Source organism: Lynx canadensis, chromosome F2 (assembly GCF_007474595.2).
Source record: "Lynx canadensis isolate LIC74 chromosome F2, mLynCan4.pri.v2, whole genome shotgun sequence".
Taxonomy (NCBI): domain Eukaryota; kingdom Metazoa; phylum Chordata; class Mammalia; order Carnivora; family Felidae; genus Lynx; species Lynx canadensis.
Window position 1 is genome coordinate 40,249,201 of NC_044320.2, and position 22,082 is coordinate 40,271,282.

General features: G+C 40.6%; 1 protein-coding gene across 1 annotated transcript in view; it reads right to left on the reverse strand.

Moving 5' to 3' along the window:
• SDC2 (syndecan 2) overlaps nt 1-22,082 on the reverse strand; it is a 101,406-nt gene that overhangs the window by 62,867 nt on the left and 16,457 nt on the right. The gene's annotated exons all lie outside the window — the stretch shown is intronic.

Sequence of the window (22,082 nt, forward strand, 5' to 3'; positions counted from 1 at the left end):
AATTAAATAGGCATTAGCAATGTCAGCTTCCAACTTCAGGGGTTCATCCTCGTCCAAAACATTCATTAAGTATGGTTTACTGTGCTCGGTGCTGCAAAGGTCAAAGTACACAGCCCACGTCCTCTCTGAATTCATAGTTCAAGAAAGAAAATGATGCGGGCTGTAAATGGGAGATACACGCACATCAAATAGGGGATTTAAAAGCACAGGCCAGTGAGGAAGAGCCAAGCTGGATTGAGAAGCAGAGCAGAAAGCAATCCAGTTGAAGCAGAAGCTGGTTAAAGGACCCAAGGTCCTGGTTTAGGGATACAGCATAGGGGGCTATGTGTTGGGAAGAGAAGGTGGGTAGAAAAGGGAATTCCAAAGAGAACCATTTCACATCCTTTTTCATGGCTTGGGTCAGGGTCACCCGACTTTAGGACCAAAGCATCCTTAACCGTGACATGACCTTGGATTCCCCATCCCAGCAGCTTTGCACCCTCACCTCTCATTGACCTGTGAGCCCCCTCAAGGCTGGGGGCTTTTGGGTCAGTCACAAGTATAATCAACTCCCCAAACCCCAAAATCAGGTGCTCATAAATACCTTTTAAAAACTATAGTTAAGATCTACAGAAAATTTACCATCTCAGCCATTTTTACATGTGTAGGTCAGCAGTGTTAGATACATTCACAGAGAACTACAACGATCAACACCATCCATCTCCAGAACATTTTTCATCTTGTAAAACTGAAGCTCTGAGCCCATTAAACAGCTTCCCTTTTTTTCCCCCTCCCTCAGCCACCGGCAACTGCCCTTCTACTTTCTGTCTCTATGACTTTGCCTACTCTAGGTACCTCAAATTAGTAGAGTCATGCAATACTTCTCTTTTGAGACTGGCCATTTTAATGACCTCAAGGTTCATCCAACATGGTAACGTGTGTCAGAATTTCATTCTTTTTAAAGACTGTAATATTCCACTGTATGGATATACCATGTGTTGTTTTCCCATAGTATTTTTTTTTTTAATCAATGAACTAACTATACTTCAGAGACTAGGACACAGTCTCTTCAAACTTGAGAGAACTTCAAGTCTCTTGTTCGGGCTAGAATATTTAAAATGTCTTAAGAAAAACAGACGAATTGGCAATTTAAAAAAAAACCTGGTAAGACAACACTTCCCAAGGCTCTCTTCTACTTTCTACCATGCCAGGAGAATGCATAAGTTGGTAACTCACTTGATGATCTGGGATTTTTTCCCCCTAAATTATCTTGCTTTTATCAGCTTTTATTTTAACACTACAGGTTCAATGCATGAGTAAAATCTATTTTCATAAAGGCGAGGAAGATAGCCTCTTTATCTGGAAAGAGAAAGTCACTACAGAATGAACAAACACTGCTAAACCTTTTCAAATCCTGGCTTCCAAAGCCACAGAAGTTTAAAAAAGAAGGGGGAAAGGCCTCTGGGCAGCAACTGTCACCACAAGGCGACCTCCCAAGATGGGCTGGTGGGCACAGGAGGCCCCACTGAAAACCACCACTGTGTACAATTCTGATAGTCTTCAAGACATTACTGCTGTAGTTGGCAGAAGCTTCTATTTTCTTTCCTCCCGCCATCTTGAGATTCTCAACGAACATCAGAAATGCATAAGCACACATGATTTTCCTAATAAAAACTGTACTCTATCTTCTTACTCCCTAAAACTTCTTAGGGGCTTAATCTAATTATCTCAATAAGGTTGAATATAATGACTTGTTTTAAAAGCATATCTTCTGTCAACTCTTGCTGTCAACATGGCCCCATTTTCCCAACCACATTAACCTGTTAGAACTGCTTCTGTTAATCTCTATCATAGGACATCCTAAGGGTAGGAAAGGGTTAAATTATACCTTGATCCATATATGACACCTTAGAAAATTGGAAAACTTGGGCAATGACCCATTAGACTACAAATTCCAGAAATGTTATGCAAAGTAGGAAAACTGAATGAATGAAAAGAATGTGAATAGAATGCATTTTAGTGAAAATCTAATTTATGTACTATTGCTTTTTAATCACTAATAACTGGCCAGGAAATCAGACCAGGCAAATAAAGGGAGCAGGGATCATTCCTCATATTTCCGTTTGATCCCTGTGGTATACACTGCTAGGTAAATATCTATTATACTTAACACATATTGATTTATAGACTGATGTTTACCTGACAATGAGCAATAAAGCAAGATTGTTGTTTCTCTTCCTTTCTTAAGCTAACTCAGTAATTTTTTAAATACAAATTCAATCAGAGTCAACATAGCATGAATCCACAAATACATACTCTACCATGTATGCAACCCTATAGAGTACAAAATCTAGTTGAGGTCAGTAAGCAAAAAAAGCAAGTGCCCCAAAATGTTTGAAGAAAACACTTTCATACCCTGTCATTCACGTTTAGATGCGTTTCATCTTTGAAAAGATGCGAGATAAAAGATCTTCCTTTAATGTCTTTTCTGCAGGAACTCCAACAGCTCATGTAGACACAGACACATGCTATTCTATGGTCGGTACTGGTTATTATGAGATAATGCCAGGCACCACCTTGTCCTCTTGTTTAAAAGAAAAACCAGAAAATGGTCTTTTAGTCAAAATTTGTATTTTGCGTTCTTTCTTAAGACACAAACACATACAGATTAAAGGAGAACATCTTAATGATGTTTGGGGAGCAAATTCCAAAGACAGCTCAACTTGCAACTGCCTTTCATGAGAGCCACACAGGGATAAGCAAAATGGATGGCAATCAGGCCCACGAAGGACTACATCCAAAGTCAATGCTTTGGTCAGTGGACTGGCAAGGCTGACTCTCAGCTGGGGACGGTACAGACCCAGATGTCTGATCTAACTATACTTACGGCAAATCAATTGCTTCAGCAACTGCTCTTTGCATCTTGAAGACTTGATTGAATTCTTAATATTTCATTCAGAGCTCAGCTAAGAAGATCCTTCTGAAATATCACAGCATGGGTGGCTGAAGAAGTTGCCATGCCAACTGTCCCTCCTTCAACTTTTAGTAATTAAGAAACTTAGCTGCATTTCTACACTTTTCATGCGCAACACAATTTGAGGCAGATAACCCTATTATGTGACAAAATTTAAAGATCCTTGAAGCAATGGAAAAATACCTACATTTGCTCTAGGGAGATTTAAACATTGGACTCTAACAAGCTTCAGTCAATTCAGCCTAAACAGAAAAAAATTCCCCCAAAGTAGCATTTACAGAATGTTTTATGATCTTCAGTATCTTTGGCATGAAATATTTAATGAATATTTGTTTTAAAAAAAAGTACATTTGTATATTTTCATATGTATTTTTATATCACAAAACAAACTTCCAGGAATGGAAGCCCAATATAAAACATAAGCTTTACATTTAACACAGCCTACAGGAAATAAGAGTTTGTGTTATGGCCATGCCTCAAGACTAAACGTTCAGGAACCAATTAGGCCTGAAGTCGGTGGTTGCTTTAAATAAAAAGAGTTTAAAGACGAAGCTGACAGATATTTTTAAGTGCATTAGCCCTCAAGGAATGAAAGAACGGACTTTTTTCCCCTAACTTATCCTTAAAATTCATGGCTATAGGTTATATAGCCCCACTACAAAGTACTGGACTCATTAAAATAGCATTTGAAACCAGAAAAAATAACCAACATGTCCCAAAGAAAAATCTTTAAGTCAGTAATGTTTTTTTAACATCCCTGAACGTGAAGGCACTGATTTCTATGCAGTCTTTTTGACAGGACACCGTATGACTGCCTGATTTGTTATGTCCCCCAACAGAGAACCCTGCTAGCCCTAAAGGGTACCCCCACTGCATGCATTTGCTCCTTAAGTATATTCTTTTCAGAATTTCTTGAGAACTGTGTGTCAGCTCTGAGGTACCTAGACACCGTGACATTAGCCATAATGACATAAACCTTAGGCTGGGGATCCCAAGCAACCCAAGAAGCTTCTAGGACACAGGCAAGATTTCAAATTCCAAGGGGTTTAAGATCAGATTTATTTTTTCTTCTTAATCTTAAAAAAAAAAAAAAATTAGAATTGCCAGACCACTAGTCCTCTTTCTTATTCTGTACCATTTATAAATTATTTTGATAAGGAGGAAAATTCTTACTGTCACAATCTTTTCAGCCCCCTAAAATTTTAACAAAGTGTCCCCAGAATTAATCACGTTGTATTATTTTTCATAATAGAGCCCCACAAAGGTACTGATGACATATACCTTCATTATTTCATAAAGCATTATATTTGATTAACTAGCTCTTTTATTATAGACTGCCACGGTCAGCTTGGACTGGCTACTGAAGATTCTGGTATAAAATTCCTCAGTGAGGAAGACTGAGGTCTTAAGAGCTTTTCAAAAACACAACACACAGTCAGGTTTCCAGTATTCTGACCAACATCAGACTCTTTGTCTAATCACCACGGAGGAAAAGCTCATAGGTAATCAATCTTAAAGCAAGCTCCCAGAGGCCAGGATTCCCTCCTGACTTGGTACATCTTCATATTTCTCAGAGTATCCACAGAGATTGAGCACAAGCTCCATGAAGCCAGGACTGTACCTATGTCACTGCTGCATCCACATCATCTAAAGCCCTGCCACGCATACACTAGGCACTTAAATATGATGGTGTCCCCCATCCAGCAGATACTCAAGAAATAGCACTGAGCCATTAATGCAACCTCTAGCTGGGAGCATCCATGTTTCAGAGTGCAGTGAAGAATTATCCTTCACTTCCATAGCTTGTGGCAGACCTAGTTCTGCCTCTGAGAGAGGGAAATTAAATGAAGAAACAAAATGAGAAAGCTGGAATAAGCCATTCTATTTTCAAATTTCTCACCCATAAATTAAATTTCTCAAGGGGCAAGTCCATATCATCAGATTACTGCAGTACTCCTCATGGACATTTCCATAAATGCTCCTGGTTGACAAACACAAATCATTCCTGTTTGCGTTTTGCCATTCGACATCATCCTTTTAAGATGCATGAAAAAGCCATTCCTAGGTTTCATAAAGCTGCCTAAATGTAATACTTAACTGGTAGAGTTTGTAGTTCAGTCAAGGAACCGAAGGCAAGATGCCATGTTCCAGTATGCATCCCTCTCTCAGAGGCAGAACTAGGTCTGCCACAGCTATGGATAGGAATGATCAAGTGAAGGATAACACATGGATGTATGTAAGACTGAACCAGGCTACCATTACATAGAACTGGTAAATCATATCATGGGGTAGATACAGAACTTACCAGAACTCAATGATAAAACCATGCCAGACAACCAGTTTCCTAGTGTTTTTAAGGAGTTTAAACAGCGAGTTTGAAAAGCAAGACAATTCCCAAGCATACAGGTTTTATACCTTGAGCACATTCTTGATTTGTGTAAATATTTGGTTGTTTTTTACATACACTAGGCTGTTTTTAGTTTCGTGACCTTAGTTTTGTTGTTGTTGAAAAACAACCTTTTAGTCTTCAGGTTGTGCGAAAGAAATATATAATTTTCGACTCTTAATCATATACGTCTCCGTATAAAACATGCCAAAGAGATAAACCTTCTGGGAAAATATGCCCCATAAAATGTTTTTATGGTTCTTAATGTCCTGGAAGAAGACCACAATGAGGCATCCGATGTAAAAGAAAGTCCTACTGAGACACAAGTTTCTGAAATGCTCAAATTCTAACTACTATAACATCGCTAATTCATTATGTAACCTTGAACAAGCTACTTTATCTCTCTGGATCTCCTGTGTAAACACAGAGGTGTCTCACTTATAAATCGGGAGGGTTAGATTAGGTTACAGTTTCCCAGCTGCACCAAGATTCTGACGGCCCTTGGCCCTCAAGGCAGCTGGGCAGAGCCCCCAATGGAGGCCCAGATCCATCACCTTCAGCCAAAAGAGGTCATTTGTTTTCCCCACAGTTAGCTATGCAAACCTTTTCAAGGTACACCATGATGGGAAAATGGCTGGGAAGCACTAGATGAGAGGGACACAAGGTCCATGCTAATTCAGACATTCTGTAACTCTGTAATTTTAAGTCGGAGCTACTGCCTGGGCCAACTAGGTGATTCTATCATCTACACTGCAGAGCATACTTTATAATTAGGAGGCACTCAACAAATTTGTCACAATGGCTCAAACTGCCCTGGCACCACTATAAGAAATCAACATTATTATAAAAATTAAATCTATAATTACAATGTTGTTTACTAGCATTTTACCAATTACAAATTCCTATTACTTAATAACTTAGTTAATATCTATATTCAGAATGTCAAGGCACACTACAAGATCCTAAGGTATTATATAAAAGTTATCTGTATTCAGCATAGTTTTAATACAAACACCAGAGTATATTCTAACTTTTATAAATAATGACCATACATCATTATTTATGCTGGCCTCACTATTAATCACTCTAAAATTTTGCTAAAGAATTATAATGGCACTTCTAATTCCCCATGTGTCCACTACCTCCACCATCTACACAAAACAATCATAGGTTTTAGACACTTAAAATGTTTACAGTCAATGAAAAGTACCAGTTTGAGAAGCCAGAAAAAAATAGGGTTTAAACACCTTTACTGTGTATAGTGTTTATCCACAGAGTAAAGCAAAACCAACAAAAGGGAGGAAAAAAAGCCTACACTCCCTGCTCTCACCACTGCCCCCCACCTTCCCCTTACAAGACTGAAAGTTGTAGGCAACTCATTACCAGAAAGATGCAAATAAGCAAGAGGAACCTGGGAGAGGAAAAAACAATACTGGAAATAGAAGGGCGGTACATAAGGGACAAATTAAAAACAGAATCTCTGTCGCTTAGCTAAGAGGGCACAAGGGACATCTAACTCTATACACCCTGGGGATCAAGGAGAACAAAGAAAGAAGGATTATTCCCTGATTGGAGGGATCACTGGGAAGGGGAAAAGAGGGAAGAAAGCATTTGGGAAGAAAACCTGGGAGGAAGACAACTTTGGAGATAAGATATTCTGAGTAAGGAGGCTTCTAACACACTCTACAGATAGGCTTTCTGCTCAAAGGTTACTGCTGATCTTAAAGCAGCCTTGAAAATAAGCACTGGGCAAGAAACCAGGGTATGAAAGTGCCCCAGGATATTTACATGAGAAGTAAGTCCAGGTTTGGCATTTTATTTTTGTTAGAATCTTAACACTGACAGCCACAGTGGTCACTCATGGAGTTCTGAATATGGCTACAAGTGAGGTTTTCAATTACAAGTCTTATTTTAAACTTAACCCACTCTTAACCTAGTAAATCTGAAAGATATAGGATATTATAAATAGAAAATAAAAATTACCCATAAGCCCACCAGGTTAGTGATTACTGTAATTACTGATAATTTTTTTTTAAGAGAGAGAGAAAGAGTATGTGAGCAGGGGAGAGGGAAAGAATCTTAAGCAGGCTCCATACTCAGCACAGAGCCTGCGAGGGTCATGACCTGAGCCAAACTCATCAGTCCGATGCTCAATCCACTGAGCCACACAGGCGCCCCTTACTGATAACATTTTGATGTATTTTCTTCTGTTCATTTTTTAATATGGCTATTGAATATTGAGTGGGAAAGATGAGAGGTCCATTATATTTTAAATTATCTCCTTTTCCACCTAGTTTTCACCTCTTGAATTTAAAGCAACTCACCTCATACAGGCTTCAAACATTAAGTGTGATTTGTGGTACTATTTGCACAACTCCCTGGGGGAAACAAATGGCTGTTCTTGGCCAGAGGTGATAGATCTGTGGCCTCCTCCCCATGCTCTCACCAGCTACCCCTAGGCTCCATCCAGCTACCCTAAGGGCCAAGGAGCATCTGAATCTTGGCACAGTGTGCAAGGGTATCCCAGTGAGTAAACTGGAATCTAGCCCAGTAAACTGATCTAACCCAACTCTCTCCTTTTACAGATGAGGACATCAAGGCCCAGAGAGTATCTTGTTCAAAGTCACATTGTGAATTATAATTTGAGCATTTCAGAAGCTGGAGTCTAACACAGCTTGTCTCTTACACAGGATACCTCATATGGTCTAGGATATTAAGGATCATAAATCCCCTTGATAAGGCATGCTTTCCCCAAAGGTTTATCTTTTTGCCATTACTGTATACGGAGACACGTATAATTAAGAGTAGTAAATTATAGGGATGCCTGGGTGGCTCAGTCGGTTAAGCGTGTGACTTCGGCTCAGGTCATGACCTCCTAGTCCATGGGTTCGAGTCCCACGTAGGGCTCTGTGCTGACAGCTCAGAGCCTGGAGCCTGCTTCAGATTCTGTGTGTGTCTCTCTCCGCCCCTCCCCCACTCATGCTCACACGTGCGCTCTCTCTCTCAAAAATAAATAAATGTTAAAAAGGAAAATATAATAAAAATAAAGATAAAAACATATTTAACTCCAATTCACATGACTGATATTTTGGCATATGACCTGAGGCAAGATTTTTTTTTTTATGGTATTCAATTTTACAACCTTCTTTACCAAATAATCTGTACCTTTCCCCCAATGACTTATCACCTATTATTCTATACACTGAGGATTTGAGACGTGCTATTTTGTCTGATTGCATATTTTTTACACTCCCATCATCTTTTATTATTATGGCTTTATAATATGTTTTAATCTCCAGTGGTACACATCTTTGCCTCATTCTTTCTCCAAATTAAAATGTGTGTGTGTGTGTGTATATACATATACACACATATATGTGTGTGTGTGTGTATGAACCTATACACACACATGTATTCTTCCAGATGAACTATAGAATTAGTTGAAAAACAAACTTTTTATTAAAATGATTTTTGAAGGCTTATATGCAAAGATCTCTTAACATCTCAATTTTCCCTGGTTACTTAACATGAATTATTCCACTCCTGTTCCGAACATTCAATGCAAGTTCTAAAATCCCCTGGTTTTAAAACCCCAGGACTCTAAATCCACCTAGTAGATTAGAGCCCCCACTTGACCAGCCGGCAGGGCTGCACACACTACATACAGGGTGCAGAGAGACTTTGGGGTTTGATGCTGCAGAAGCATGCAGGACCTGACCACACGGGGCCCCGTGTGACCCACTAACAAAGTATGGATTTTATCGGAAGCAACAGGGAGCCACGGCAGGGCATTTAAGTAGGAGAGTGCCCTGATCAGATTTCTGTCTTAGAAGGATGAAGACAACGATGAGAGCTGGACAGCTGGATTAGTTAAAGCACTGACAGAGGCAGAGAGAACAGTTAGGACTCTCCTGTGGCAGACAAGCAGTGACAGGGACGACAGTAATGGAAAACAGAATGATTCTAGTGGTATTTATGCTATTAGAGTCTTGCCTCTATTGCTGTAGAGGGTGGGTTCCAACACATCAGAAGCAGAAATAGTAAAACTCGTGAACCTATCCCCAAGCATGGTCATTCTCCCCACATGTCACCAGGCCTCCCTCTCTACTCCTGGAGGTTACATTCAGTCAACCAATATTTACTGAGCATCTACCGTAGGTCAGGCATCATACTAGCTGCCGAGATAAATCGTAGATGGGTCGATGCCAATCATCAGCAGCAGTCACCAAAAATGAAGAATATGACTCTGACATCCAAAACAGGCCCAAGTATTAGAACTGCAGTCACCCAACCTTCAGGAAAAGTCTGTTGTATGGAGCCACCACCTTCTCAAAGGATACCTGTCTCTCCCCTTCAGGCCAGAGGCCAGTCCCACAACTCCCCCAGCAGATTCAGAAGGCTTAGGAGTAACCTCGGATTAAAAAAAAGAAAAAACAAGGGGAAAAAAAAAGGATCTGGGGATCCAGTAGGGTATGGTCTCAGACATGTCCTCTAAAGCTCATATGGAAATCTAGGTGGCCTGTTAAATAATGGTCAAAGTCTTGTCTCACTCAAATTCTGGTTGCATAAAAGAACAATAATTGTTAGAAAGTTCTCAAACATCACATCGTTGCAAGATTGAGCAGTAAACCACACAAAAATAAGAACCACCCACTGAAGTGCAGAAATGACACTACATTAGGTCCCATTCGATAGCCCAATGGGGTCTGCAGTATTTATGAGGTGTAACCACAGCAGTGCTCTGACTTCTATGGGAAAGGGGGAAGATGGAAGAGGAAAGATTTTTAAGTATCACTCAAGCGTGTTGATAACAAGCTTTGCGGCACTGGTTCATTATTCCCAGCCACCCTGCAATCATTAACCCGGGGCAGCAGTGGGGCAAGCTAAGACAAAGAAACCCAGTTCCCGGTCCAAGGAGACTTCCTGCCTTCAACCATGACTTTTAAGGAAGCTATAACTTCTACATCTGAAACCAAAAGAGCTAATACCCTAAGCTGGAATATCTAACTGAAATTAGTTCTGACTGGTTTTCATTAAATCTTTTTAGTCAGTTGTCAGTGTGCTTCAGAGGGGGGAAAATTCACACACTCACACACACACACACACACACACACACACACACACACACACATATATACATCATTTCACATGTTCAACAGATGTGGGCCAGAATCAAAGCCGAGCTGAGTGGAGCTGCACAGTGAACAGCAGCTCCCCCAAACAAAAGGTCAGCCATTTATAATGACATCCCCAGAGTGATATATGTGCACATTAGAAAGTTAGATTTCATGAAAAGAATGTCCAATAAAGCCATCAATTTTATTTTTGGTTCATCTGGCTGCAATTTCTGCCTACAGTCATTTTGCTCCAGGAAAACAGCACCATGCAGGCACCTGGATTCACTTCAGGGTCCCTGGTCCATGAACTATGACATTCCACACATAGTTTCCCAACACAAGTACTGAATGCCTGCTCCCTACTTCTTAGCTCACTGTCTGCAGAACATTCCCCGCCCTTTGATGTCAAAGAAAAATACTCCACTTTATAACATGACCCTGCACTGGGCTTTTTTTCTGAAAGAGGCTAAGACACCACCACCATTGTGGCCACCCTGAGTGGAGCGACAACTGTAGAATGATGGTCTTAATGTTACAAACACTTCAAGTGAGTTTACTTCCCCTAAATCCTGTTACTATTTTAAGGAAAGAGAAATCACTAGAATTCCCCACAATTATCCTTGAAAAAAGCCCACCTCTTTGTGGGGATAGATTCTTGTCCCAAATAGTTAAGAACTCCTCTTACCTTCTTACGCGGTAATTTGTTACTGAGTGCACGTTTAAACCACGTTTATAATGTTGCTGGTGTTCTCTCAATGAGTCTCCTCCCCTTCCTACCAGGCATTTTGGACTATAATAGCCATCCCACAGTCACCTCCTACTGGATAATTATAACACTGGGCCAATTAAACTAATCACCTTTCCACATATTTTTATCCGGCTTACAGATGTAAATCTCCCCCAGAATGCCAAGAATGAAAGACTCCTCTCTCAAAGCACCTTGGAGTCCAAACACTCCCCCTGGAAGAGGCCCAGCCCACCAGGGCAAGCTTAACTCACAAGGCACATTCATAAATAACATTTTCAAATATGTGATATTCATGTATATTCACCAGATATTCATCTTTCTTCTTCAAGAGAATCTAAAGGGTCTTCCGGTTATTAATCCTGAACCACTTCTACACTTCAAAAGCCTAAAACTTCATGTTAACGTAGTTGAGCTCAAGCAGCAAAACACCACCGAATCTTCTAAAAAGAGATTATAGAGAATGACAGTGCTATACAATGTGGGATTTTTAGCTGCTCAGAAATGCATTGTATGCTTTCTTTTCTTTTCTTTTTTTGAAGGAAAAAAGATATTTAGAAGAGATTTCAAATTCAGAGGTTTATCACTGTAGTGTGAGCCCTATACTATGGAGAAGCTGAATTAATAACTCCACGGAGAAATTTTTCCTGATGAATTAACCAGAATCTTCTGGCTCTGAAAGGAAGGACATATTTCCATTCAAACGCCAAGTGACAAGCAGTGAAAAGGAAAAATTCCAATCCCAGGCAAGAACAGCAGGAGAGAACTTCATTTGTGTAAAACTAATCCAGAAACAGACCTATAGATCCTCTGCCTAGAGAAAGCTACCACCTGAAGACTGTTACTTCTGGTCAAGGTGAGGATTTGGAAGCAGTACACACAGAGGATTTATCTTACACCCTATATCCTGAAACGGCCCATTTTGCTAAACATCCAATTGCACACCTTCATAACTATGAAATAAACACAGATCACAGGTCCTTAATCTATTCTCCCAGCCACAGCTGTCCAAAGGGCTCTCCAAAAAGTTTTATAATAGGTCATATAAATTGGAATAACTTCTTACAGAGAAAAATCACTTTAGTTACTTCTTTTGACATCATTACAACATTCTAACAGCATTGACACAGTGTTTCTCAATGGGGACAAAGAGCCACTGCTATCCTCCATTAAGGGAAACAAAGGAGGAAAGGATTAACCAACCACCTTTTGATACCTTCTCCAAAGGTATCCAAAAAGTTGGTCTCTGGTGAAGAACAAAAACAACAGTAGCTTTCCCTTCTGCCCAAACTCGGCTCCCGTCAGAGGAGAGGGTAAAAGTATCTGGTCAACACTTGAAAGACTCAGGCCAACAGTACTTCGAAAAGCTCAGTCACTAAGCAGACATGGGTATATCCTAATTAGGCCACTGAATAAAAAATATTACCCAAAGCACAGCTCTGAAAGAACTCTTACAACTGCCTGTTTGAGAGGTCTCCTCCTTCTGCGCGCTCCAGACCTCTCTTTTCCCCTTTACTTACAGCTAGAGGTCACCAAAATCTTAGAAGAGGAATAAATGCAGACAAAGACATTCACCATATCTCAAAAGAGTATCCAAAATGTAACATTTTCTTTCAAGCTTCGTAGATAGGATGGGGGTGACAGAAGGACACTCAGCTCACACTCACCTTTGAAGATGAATAAAGCAATTAAAAACACTGCTATTAAGAAAAAAAAAATCCCACTGTTAAAACATGTAACAACAGATTCCAGATTCACTTGGAATTTGAATGAGTAAGAGCATCATGATTTTTCTCTCTTGCTTAATCAATACCTTTTAGGTCAGCAATGGTAAATAGTTCCATTATATCAAACAACTCAGCTCAACTGGCAAGAGCACTTCCCCCATTTGGGTGATATCCTTGGATTTAACGTATTCTTTTCCAAGAGAAATTATGTTCCCAGCCTTTAAAAGGAAGAAAACTGGGGATCCTATTGACCACAAAGCAGGGAAAATTTTCAATTCCCGACACAGACGTGTAATAAACAGCAACACATTACTCTCAAAGAATGCGAGATGGCCATCTTCTTTGACAAAGCCTTCTGTTACCTGGACAAAGCCTTCTGTTACCTGGACAACCTTAGGCTCAAAGACCCCACACAGGCTCAACACAGATAATGTGAGCCCACCTACCTTCTCCAGACTGGAGGCCATAAATCTTCAGAGGCTGCAGCCCTGCTCCAGACCGCCATAGTTGAACAAAAGATTCATTACACCAACATCCTTCCTAGTTTCCAGAGCAGTCTTCCCATTTCCAGTTTTCCCTCCCAACACCTCTCTCCAATATGCTTGTTCTGCCTCCCAACACCTCCCAACATGATTTAAGAATCATGCACAGAATTTACTGGAATAATGTATTTGCTGCTCACCTAAGACTTACACAATGATAAAACACTACTGCTTGGAAAGAAAACCTGAATATGCCTGGACAGTCTATAAAAGGTGGTTAATACAGAATTCCAAAATGCTTTTTTTAAAGTTTCTTCCCTTTCGTCCTCAGTTTTCGAAAGGGTAGGGTTTGTATTGACATGAGAATTGGGTCATCAAGAATGTGGTAGGATGTAGAACAGCTCTAACCAGAGAATGAGGAGTCCTGAATTTTGGTTCTGACTAGTTCTCTTTGGGCAGAGTCACTCAGCTTCACCTTTGCTTCCCCATCAGTAAAATTAAAGGGTCTTACTTAAAAGGCACTTGCAAGCCCGAAATTCTACAGCCTTCTTCCTAGATTGTTCTCTCAAATTCAATCTTCAAAAGCTCCACCTTCTTTTAACCTCCATACTGTTTTGGCTTTTGCCCTTGGGTGTCCAGGGGAAGAGTCTTTTGTTGAAAAGACAGCCCTGATGTTCCCCAGGGGCCCCGAGGGTTAATGCAGGTCTCCCAGAGCAGGATGTGCATAATCAAACTCAGACAGCAGCTGCTGAGTTGGAGATAATCCTAAAAGGACTGCTTCAGACCTCCTCTTTCTCTCACAGTGAAATTGCCTGGCACCAGGCCTGTTCCGGCTGTTTGGACCTTATGTTTTCGGCACATTGCAAACAACATCTTCTGCGGATTCAACTCTCAAAACGCCAATGGATTTTTCTGTTTTGCTTTTTCAAGCTGGCTCTCCAGAAGCAAATACTTAAAACATAAGCATGCACGGTGTCCACATGCTGATCATATATAAACAGTCTGGGATGGGAAAGGAGGCTCTTTGAGGGGCAGGGATACAGAACTCCTTATTAGTGGAATTATTACTGCTCCTCTGTTCACTCTGACAAACAAGATTTCATGAAATTGCAAAAGTGAGGAAAGTAGCAAAAACCACCCATTTGGAAACTGCTGAATTTATAGATATCACACTAATTTCTAATACTGATTAGTGTTTCCATGAAGTCACAGCCTCTCTTCACTGAAGGGCCATGGCCCTAAAGTAAAAATAATTCTATCTTGTTTTCCTGGAAATATAAGGTGACTTAAACAGGTTAACCTCGTAAAATGGGTTCCACTTGTGATTCAAGAGAGCTTTTTACAAGGTGTGCTTCCAAGTGTAAAAAGGTTGTCAATGCAAAGTCTCCCTGGCAGGATTCTTCTATCAACTATACCTGACAAAAGTCATCTTGTTCCAGGAAGTCCGGGGAGAAAGGTAAAGATGATGTATTGGGAGAATCACTTAGTTTCAGTTAATAACTATTTACTAACAGCCAAATTAGCGGCCAGCATTAGTTAGGAAAAGTACCAATTTGTTCACACAAATAAGGTTATACGACTACTTCTAGAATAATGCAAAGTTAATTGCGATCAAAAACTTGACATAAGAAATATAAAGTTGAGCTTTTTCTTCTCCCCAAGTAGCCAAGGTAATAATTTGATACAATTACATGTTCTCATAAGACATCTATTTTGTTGGGGCACCTGGGTGGCTCAGTCAGTTAAGCGTCTGACTTTGGCTCAGGTCATGATCTTGTGGTTCGTGAGTTCGAGCCCCGCATCAGGCTCTGTGCTGACAACTCAGAGCTTGGAGCCTGCTTTAGATTCTGTGTCTCCCCCTCTCCGCCTCTCCCCTGCTTGCTCTCTCTCTCTCTCTCCCCCTCTCTCTCTCTCAAAATAAGTAAACATTAAAAAGAAAACATCTATTGTGCTGTTTTAAAATTTCTCAGAATACAACTTCAATCCAAATCATTCTTCAAGAACACATGCTATTTTTTATACTTACTCTCTAATAAATATTGATCATTTTGAAACATGTCTCTGATGAAACATTAAGAAACCATGGGAAGTAAACTCTTCCAATAAACTGTATTAATACTTTGGAATCTGAGGATTTTATAAAAAGGGGGTTGTAAATATCTTGTTTTATCAGCTTTATGATTTTTAAGACTACTATCAGAATTGAAAGAGTTCTTCTTATCCCAAGGAAGTTGTGAGGGCAGCACCTGGTTCAGCCTCCATTCACAAGAGCCTTTAAAGCGAAGGCTCTCTCCCCTAACAAGCCCAAGTTCCTCCAGCAGAAATGGTCCTGCTGCGGAGGACCACATCGGAAGCTACAAGTGCCCCATATACTTTGATGCAGGCTGATGGTACTTCTTTCTGGTTTCCGCCTAACGGGGGTCTGCAGTGAGGATGTCCAGATAAATTCTGTTAAGTGTGGGTTAGCTTTGTGTGACGTGTGCTTTTCGTTGGAAGGCATGAAAATCAAACCATCAAAACCCTTGTAACAAATTAGCAAGACAAGGCAGATTTGCATACTTCCTGACCAAAACCTAGGATGGACCTCCTCCAAATATTCCATTTGAAAACTCTGCCAGACTTCAAGACTTTGCCAGACTTCAAGACTTCAGATCAAAAAAATTTAGGGGATTAAAACCAACAGCTTAAGAGGTGAGCCATTTTATTCCTAATTATCATTACCACTCTATTCATGCACCAGCTGTGAATAATTAAAAGCCTATATTTCTAAATTCCCAGGAACCCAAGAATAAAATTAAGACATTTCTGAAGTAAGTTTCACTCTTTATCTGTAGTTAACTGCTCTCAGGGTAAGGCAGTCTCTCCAACTATATCCACAAGGCAGAAGCATACTGCATACAGCAAAATCTTGTGTTTTCCTTTCGCTATGTCATGCATTCTGTCTTTAAACATTAAGATAACCAAGAAACATTAAGAGCACATGACTAGGCTTTTTATACCATTACACTAAATAACAGGAGGGCTAGTCACTCATTCCCACTATTTGTTTGTTTCCCAGCCTCTTCCCACCAGAATCAGCAGGAAAATAGGAGTAAAAGTAATAAGGGGTCTTTATTCCTTTGGTTTTATGTACAGAGGACAATGAGGAGATGTACCACTTTTTAGGGGCTGGCCAGGCACACAAATCACAGAATTTCAAGTTGATTGGGGTATTGGGGGAGAAGCATTAGAATCTAGTCAAGCTCTTTCATTTTACAGCCAAAGGCTTCAGGCCCAAGAATCCATACGCAGGGTGAAGGAGATTCAGATCTCCTGACGATCACTTAACCAAGCCCTGACCGGCAAGGCTAAGCCAAGACCACAGATCTAAAATGTGCCCCACTCCAAAACATTCCACAACATACTCCACTTCAGGAGGAAGGGGGAGAAAGGAATAAAAAGAGAAGCATACCAACCACCCGGCTACCTACTCTCTGTATCCCTGGCAAGTGGACTCAACAGAGGCTTGAGGGACCTCATGGCCAAGTCTCCTTATGCAGTTAATGTCTGAAATTCCTACTTTTTAAATTTTGTTCCATTTCCTATCCGCCTAAATTGAAGCCAAAGGAAAGACAGCATTCACAACCAAGTTTAACATGCCCTTGTGTTTGTGTACATACACACACACACACACACACACACACACACACACACGTAAATAAATAAGTGGAATAAAATTGAGACTCCAGAAATAAATCCTTACATTTATGGTCAATCCTTACATTTATGATTTTCACCAAGGGTGCCAAGACCATGCAATCGGGGCAAAGAACAGCATTTGTAACAAAACGTGTTGGGACAACTAAATAACACATGAAAAAAAAAAAAAAAAAAAAAAAAGAATGAACGTTCATTCCACAACATATGCAAAAATTCAAACTGAATCATAAACCTAAATGTAATAGCTAAAAACCACAAAATTCTTCAAAGAACACACAGGAATAACTCTTTGCAACCTTCAGTTAGGCAATAGTTTCTTACATATAACACCAAAAGCAACAGAAGAAAAAAAAATTGATAAATAGGACTTGATAGGAATTGAAAACTTCTGTGCTTCAAAGGACACTATCAAAAGAATGAAAACACAACCCACAGAATGGGAGAAAATATCAATGAATTGTCTGATAAGGGACTTCTATTAAGAGTATATAAAGAACTCTTTAAAATTTTTTTTTTCAACGTTTATTTATTTTTGGGACAGAGAGAGACAGAGCATGAACGGGGGAGGGGCAGAGTGAGAGGGAGACACAGAATCGGAAACAGGCTCCAGGCTCCGAGCCATCAGCACAGAGCCCGACGCGGGGCTCGAACTCACGGACCGCGAGATCGTGACCTGGCTGAAGTCGGACGCTTAACCGACTGCGCCACCCAGGCGCCCCTTTTTTTTTAAAAAATTTTTTTTTTCAACGTTTATTTATTTTTGGGAGAGAGACAGAGCATGAACGGGGGAGGGGCAGAGAGAGAGGGAGACACAGAATCGGAAACAGGCTCCAGGCTCCGAGCCATCAGCACAGAGCCCGACGCGGGGCTCGATAAAGAACTCTTAAAATTCAGTGAGAAGATAAATAACCCAATTTTAAAACAAAGGATTTAAAAAGACCTTTCTCCAAAGAGGAAACACAAATGGGTAATAGGAACACAAAAAGATGCTCAACATCATTAGTCATTAGGTAAGTGCAAAACCACAATGAGATACCGCTTCACACCCACCAGAATGACTATAAGCAAAAGGACAGACAGTAACAAGCATGAGCAAGGATGTAGAGAGACTGGAAGCCTTGTGCACTGTGGCAGGAACGTAAAATGTTACAGACACTTTGGAAAAGTTTGGCAGCTCTTCAAAATGTTCCACATGGAGTTACCACATGACCTAAGGGAAACGAAAACATACATCCACACAAAAAACTTGCACGTGAATGATCAAAGCAGCATTACTCCTAATAGCCGAAATGTTGAAACCACCAAAATGTCCATCACCTGACGAACGGCTAAACAAAATTTGGCATATCCATACAACGGGGTGTGGTTTAGCAATAAAGAGCAATGCAGTCCTGACACACGCTCAGACGTGGATGAACCTTGAAAACGTCATGCTAAGTGAAGAGAGTTGGTCACGGAGACCAACCATCGGAGGATTCCGTTCACACGGAAGGTCTGGGATAAGCAGGTCTACAGAAACAGAAGGTAAGTGGGTAGCTGCCTAGGACTTGCTTGGGGACTGGAATGAGAAGCGACTGCTAACGAATACAGGGTTTCTTTTGGGGATGATGAAAATGCTGTAAAATTAGACTGTGGTGACCGATGCCTCTGTGATAATACTAAAATCCACTCAACAGTACACTTTAAGTGGGTGACTTTTTGTAGCATGGGAGTTAAATCTCAAGAGAGCTGTTAAATATTAGGTACATTAACTGCAAGTAGCATAAAAGATACTGTTTGACATTCAGCCTATTGCATGACCAGATAAACTGCACTTTTTTGAAATGACCGCTTTCCCAATAATGTAGGTCTTGATCCGGAGCTCAGTGGCAAATTTTGCATTTTGTAGAGGACCTCAGAGCTGGAACTAAAAGCACCAAAAGATGAGCATAGAAGTGGGGTCCACAGAAACTTAGTCCAAGCTTTCTGGTCACTCAGCCAGAGCAGTTATTCTGTAACTTCGGTACATTTTGACCACATTCAAATACAGGGACTAAGGTCAGAACCAAGAATGTGCCTTTTTAACAAATCCATCCCACTGCCACCCAGAAAATTCAAATCCAGGCAGGGTGAGGACAGCACTTTGTACTAGGCCCATCAGCCTGGAAAGGCTCCTTTCCTCTGGCAGCCTGGGGCTAATGAGCTGGAAACTGGGGGTATTGGAGGGGGGGTGGGTCAGATCACAGGTCATGATCACATTTTTCACCTGCTTCATAATAAATAACTCTTCCCATCAATTTTATAGGCATTTGGGAAATTTTCTTTCTTTTAATGTTTATTTTGAGAAGAGAGAGCACGTGTGTGCATAGGAGGGGTGGGGGAGGGGGAGAGAGAGAAAGAGAATCCCAAGCAGGCTCTGTGCTGCCAGTGCAGAGCCCGACTAGGGGCTAGATCTCTGGAACCAAGAGATCATGACCTGAGCTGAAATCGAGAGTCAGAGAGGAAGGCCAGCTGCAAGAATCCAAGTCTTTTGGCTACCTGTCTGCTATTCCCTTGCTTCTCCCAGGATAAAGAAGGAAACACACAGTGCATGCTATTTGGGCAAAAGAGGTAAAGAAACGGCTCCTAACCCAGAGTCCCTGTGCACCATTTGTTTCAGTCTTGTTTTTTCACAATGGTTGCTTGAGCCTCACGAGGAAAGCTTTGTGCTAGGAACCATGGGTCATGTGTGATCATGGCACGACACAACTGCCCTCGACCAGTCGGTCTGTGTGGTGTGGCAAACCAGTGGAAGAATGAATGCTTAGCAGGCCAAAGGTACCTCCCAAACCTCTGCCAGTGGCCCCTTTCCCTGTGACCTTAGAGACCCTCTGCCTCTCCACCTCTAGAGGCTCTCTTCCTACCCCCTCAAGGCCACCCACTGCAACTTTATCTCCCAGGTACACATCTCTCTGGCTCACATCAGTCAAGCTGGCTATTCCACCTGATTAAGTACCTGTCAGGGCCACTTGAAGTTTGGAGAACACCAAATTTCAATAATTACACGGTCCCCTGAATTGGGCAAAGAGAGGTTTTGTGGTTAGTCTACAGAAAGTTTGTCCCAGAATGCCATACTCCTTCAACCAAGGGCCAAACCTGATGTCTAGTTTCAGTCAGGCCAAGTTATCAGGACAGGAAACAAAATATATTTCAAGTGGCTCAGCCTTCAACTTCAACATACGGTAAGAACGACAGAATCTAAGGTTAGTAGGAAGCTGTAAACATCAGCTAACCTCCCAGCTAGCTGAGGTTTTGAAGATGTCAAACAGCCAAACACACGCTTGCTTATTACCTCTAGGTGTGGGGCCTCGCTACTTCTGAAGTGGTCTATTCCCTCTGTGACCACTTTTTAGAAAGGTCTTCCTTCCATTCAGTCAAAATCTGCCTCTTTAAAAGCCTCCCCACCTTTCATTCCTGATTGTCCAAAAGAAGGAAGATCCAGGAAGGATCAAATGTAAGTCATTACATTATATCTTCCTGGTGTTTCATCAATGATGATGCTTTCCAGAAAGTTTTTTGTTGTTGTTGTTTTCTTTTTTTCTTTCTTTCTTTTTTTTTTTTTTTTTTTTGAGAAAGAAAGAACGAGCAGGGAAGGGGCAGAGAGAAGAGGGGGACAAGGATCCGAAGCAGGCTCCGCGCTGACAGCAGGGAGCCCAATGCGGGGCTTAAACTCAGGAACCATGAGATCATGACCTGAGCCGAAGCCAGATGCTCAACCAACTAAGCCACCCAGGCACCCCCAGAAAATCTTTTTACTCCTGCTTTTGAAATTTCCAGTAAAATAAAAACTGAACCTCTTGCACTTCTAGAGTACTAAAAGAAAGTAATTTTATATTAAATAGACTAATTCTCCTGAATGAATACTAAACACATCTGCAAATAGTTTATGGTATGGAATTTGTTTGAATCTTCCGGGTTCTCTGCCTCTATTTATACCTCAAGGCACAAAACAACAAAAACAGCCTGGTAAAGACTCACAAGAGTAGTTAATGCCCAAGGAGAGAAACAGCAAACACCAGGAGGCAACTCACAAATGTTCTCTTAATATTTATTAAACCAACAATAGTGTTTTGGGTAAATCATATTAACGTAATACACAAAGTTCTGGGCAAATGAAATTTTTAATTCATTTACATCAAATGTGCCTGCAGTCCACATTTTTATTAAAAGGACAATAAGCATTCAGTTGAGAAGCTTGCAAATAGCATGTTATTTTGAATATCATGTATTATTTTTCTATCATTTAAGACTTAAAACTTTTTTCGAAAAACGTTACACGGTAAGCTTTTAGAAACCTCTGGTTGCAGGAGTATAATTCAACCATTTATATAATTTCTTCTAAAGGTTGTGGAAAAGGTATGCAGTCATGGAAATCACCTCAAATCCTCTCTGTAATGAGTAAGATACATATATATATATATATATATATATATATATATATATATATATAGCATATATATGTATGTAATATATACACACACACACATATATATATATTTTTGAAGGAAACAAAATCTTGCAAATGAGAGGGTAAACACAGCAATTCATCCTTTGTGTAGCACTCACCATTGTTTGATGTGCTAAAGGCCTCTATTTATACAATCTTTAGCAGTTAAAGATGCAAACCACTTCACTGAAAACATTTTAAAAGAAAAGCACTTACCAATCTGCCAAAGATAAACAGATTTATCTTTTCCTTTATTCACATTCCTGGACTTCCCCCATTACCTGAGCCACAATGTTCCTTTTGATTTCTTCATGCCAATCTGCGTTGGGATTTTTGCTGCTAGCACCTACAAGTGTCTTAACTGCCATCACTCCCTTGATGACGGCTTACGGGCTGTTGTTACACCCGAGGGTCCCAGGTCCTTTTAGCAATAGCTACCATGCCAACTGTCTCCCCCGGATCGATGCCAGCTTCCCTGAGTCAACACCAGGCAGAAGCCAAACAAAGC